The 4,179-nt window shown below is 37.0% G+C and overlaps 1 protein-coding gene across 7 annotated transcripts in view; it reads left to right on the top strand.

Annotated features, from left to right (window-relative positions):
• Positions 1-4,179, top strand: part of LOC109973678 (apoptosis-stimulating of p53 protein 1-like) — a 51,368-nt gene that overhangs the window by 12,947 nt on the left and 34,242 nt on the right. The gene's annotated exons all lie outside the window — the stretch shown is intronic.

Here is a 4,179-nt window from a genome sequence, read left to right as displayed (position 1 = left end):
TTGTTGTATCTATTTGAGAATTTGTAGGGAATCTTTTTTTCTAAATTGTTTCAGGTATTAGATCAGACCTGACTGATGTCTGTTTTTGGAGCAGCAGGTAAATAGAATATATATGTAATGAGACTTAATTCCATTAATTTAGAACTACATTGGGTAAAATATATGAAAAGTATGGCGGTGTGTAAGCACAATAATATATGTAGAATTGTAAGAAAAAGTAAGATATTTAATGTCAAAATTTAAAATCTAGAGAAAGCAAGATTGTTACCTAAAAAATAACGGGAAAAATTTGAAAACAAAGTAGATAATAATACAATATTCATGGTGATTGGCTGATTAAGCCCTCAGTTAAATCATTACATTAATCTACTTATACAAGTATTTTATTGTTAGTATAGCTCTATTTTTATGGATGATACTGACACTTAGATTGTTAACTTACCATTTTGAATTCAGCATTTCACCTGTTGATACCTGAAAATTCCACAGCATGCAATTTAATGAAAACATGTTCTCTAGAAACTAAACTTTTCCACTGGTAGTCTGCCTTTTTAGTAGCTAGGAAAGTGGTAAATGTATGTGAAGTGTTAGTCACACGCCTGAATCTGATGAATAACATGCTCCCACTGGGCTCAGATGATTTTTGTGGTCACACCTTTAACTTCATCCACAGTATCAGAGGTGAATGATGATGACTGGACCATATCAATTCAGTCTCATGGTCTGCCACTGCTAGCAGGCATTTCTCTCTTTCTCTTTGCTATCTCCCATCATCCTCTCCTCCTCCTCCTCTTCACCCTCTCTCCCTCTCATACTGGAGCTACTGAAAGCTGACTCCCTCCCCTCCTCCTTCATTCAGACACGCTCTTATATTTGTATTTCCTGCCATGACACACACACAGTCTGACATTCACACATATCAAACACATCCTCACCTGCGAAGAGACCACTTTCTAAATCATCAAACACACACATACACAAGCTGCTATGTGTGTTTTTGCTCAATGGTTTTCCAATGAGACGCATCTTTGGGCGAGTGTTGGAGCGACTGGTGTTTCTGTCCAAAAACCTCACACTGAGTAAATGCAGGAAACCAAAGAAGAAGCTCAAAAGCAGGAAAACCAAACCATTGGTGAGTGAGAGCCAAAATAACTTTATGTTGATTCAATATTTTTAACATATTCTTTACAGTGTTATGTAGTTGAGTTGTAAGGCAGAGAAAAAGAAGTCACGCAGCTTAAAATTGTGTGTTAAACAAACTTTGGGAGTAGACCACACTTTTGCTGGGCTGGAGGGCACCAGGTTTTCAGTTGCCCCCTCTGATATTAACTCACTGTGTTGACATGCCTTAGCTACTGACTGAGTATTGATGGGGTTTCTGCAGCAGACAGACAGACTGTTTGTCACACTGGCCTGCTCATTATCTCACATTTTCTCTCTCAGTATATCTGACTCCCTGTTTCTTCCTCCCTCTCTTATGCCTAAAATAACCAGTCACTCCATTCAGCACCAAAGGCATTTTAGGAACCACAACTCAATCTACCTTTGTGTGTGTGTGTGTGTGTGTGTGTGTGTTCTTTTTTTGTGAGTCCTGTTCATTGATAGGCAGAAAGAAGTTCATGTGAGTTCATTATGTTCACATTTATAATGATCAGACAAGCACTGTATTTATTATTGACATTTGTTTAGTTTTTGTTGCTTGTTTACTTCGGTTTAAGGTATTTCTGAGTTTTGTTCTGTGCTAATCTATAAATCAAATTTACACCAACATTGCTTCATACCATATATTTCATGATAGTTTTAGAAATCATAATGATAATTGTATCAACAGTAGATTTACAGACACAATAGAAAACCTATTTGCTGGCAATGGTAAAGAATTTATAAGGGCTGACAAACTATTATGTATTATAATGATTTTACAGAAATATTAGGTTGGGTACTTTGGTAAATCTGGTCAACGGTTGAAATCTGACCTATATGGGAACTATAACCTATCTTGTAGAGGCTGGAGGTCCACTTTGGATATAACCAGTACACTGTTTTTCATATTTACTTCATGCCACTGCAAGATAATTAGTACATGGTTAATTAACATGCTGTTTTTGAAAGGAAACTAATTTCACAGTAACTAACTATGATTTAGTGTCTAGATGGTGTTGGGTCATAGCAGGGCTATACAGTCCACTGTATCTGTTAGCCTCTTAGCTGTTTGAAGTAAGATGAGTCTGTGCTTAATTCCTTTAATTATTGTCAATTATTGTGTACCAAGCGTTGCAGTCACACTCCACTGCAGAGGTGGATACTATACTAGACATGGTGGTTCTGCAGCAAAATGAAAAATGTCACAGCCTATCCACTTCAGTAACCTCAGATTTATGTCTTTGCTTTTTGCTAATGATGATCTTCTGTCAGCTTCATTAAACTGTGACCCCCAGCACTAAATATCTTCTGAGGAAAACAGAGCAGAGCTTTTCATACTGTATATGCAGTGAATCACAGTGTGCCATACAAATCAAGGCTCCACTAAAAGCCTAAAATGATCATATACTGTATATATATAATGAAAGAATGACAAATATGTGTAAAACTGTAAAATATGTCTGTCTTAATTGAAACTACAGTATACATAATGGAATTTTACATACACTTGCAAACAAACAACATGCAGGACAATGCAAAGAATTTATAGAGTGCAAGACACAACCCAGGATATACAGGGTTCATCATGCTAATGGCATGTGGAAAAAGGCTTTCTCTTCAGCCTTCATGATAATCTGGTGGTCCATTTAGGTCTTTTGAAAATTCCACAGTTTAATATAGGATACTACCAAGGATATGAAAACTATTGCTTTGATCTCGTTGAGCTGCACCCAGCTCCTTATGTTTAACACAGCTGTGTGGTAGAAGATTAACACAAGCTGTTGGTTGGTAAACTCAGTGTTTCTGATGAGAATGAGGAATGTTACATTTGTGTGTGAGTTTTTGCCAAGCAAAGAAACAAAACAGTTTCCTTTGTTTCCTTCTTTTTTTTTACCTCACCCTTTTGTTACAAGCTTGCTCAGTATTTAGTTATTAAGTCTAACAATTGATGCTGCACTGGACATCCATGATAGTTTATGAGTGCTTTAAAAATGAAAATAAAATAAAAAACTATGACTGTTTGCAGTGAGACAATGTAATTAAAATGGGAAGACATTTTCAGTCTTCTGTCCTGACTCTTGCACTTTCTGCTTGTGCAAAACACCTGCAACGTTCAGGGTCAGAATGGACTCTTACCTGCAGTTCTCTTTAAATTGGTTCTGGACCGATCCTGGCCACAAGTGACTGTGTGTGTCTGTGCAAATGAGAAAGCAACTCTGAATGATTTGATTATATGTCATCTCTGCCAACAGGCCTTTAGTGTAATGATGATGTTTTTGAGCATGTGAAACAGAGACATTACAATTCGGCCGCTGTGATTGGGGTGTGTGTGTGTGTGTGTTTAATCTAAGCCCTTAGAGAATGTGCTCAGCCTGTCTGCACGCAACTGATCTGGGACAGGTACATACTCTAGAGTAACATGGATTAGTGTACTCTGTGTTTGTGTGTATCCATCCTGGGTTCTGTAGACAGTGTACAGTGTAATTTCTGTGTGTGTGTGTTGGTGTATCTGTGTGCTCCTATCCCAGATTAGCCTAAATTTATCTTTCGACTGCCGACTGAGTATCTGACGTGACATCACCAATGACACAGCCAGTGACATCACTGGCAATAACACAGGATGATCGCCATTTTAATCTTTCAGCTGCAAAATTTGGTGGCTTTGATAAAAAATGATTTCACTGGGGCTCATTACTGCTCAGCTAATTCTCTAGAATCACATTTTGCTTTTCCAAATATGTTTATAATGATAATAAATAAGCTGATAATAAACCTTAAAGCTTTATAGTGAAAATGTTGGCAATATTCTATTATACTTTTCCCTGTTAGTCTAAGCAAAACTAACTAAAGACTTAATAAACTAGACTTTAGAAACTTTTACATGACAAATTTAGATTAGGCTAAACCTGTGCTGAGCATAGAGGGAATGTGTGTCTGTGTATGGTGTGTGCATGCATAAACAACCAGTTTATGATAGATAGTTAAAGCTGTATTCAGTGTGTTGTTCAGTCAGAGGGATGTTTGTATCTTGTTACA

This window comes from Monopterus albus, unplaced genomic scaffold (genome assembly GCF_001952655.1).
Source record: "Monopterus albus unplaced genomic scaffold, M_albus_1.0 scaffold300.1, whole genome shotgun sequence".
Lineage (NCBI taxonomy): Eukaryota > Metazoa > Chordata > Actinopteri > Synbranchiformes > Synbranchidae > Monopterus > Monopterus albus.
This window is presented reverse-complemented; position numbering and strand designations above follow the sequence as displayed.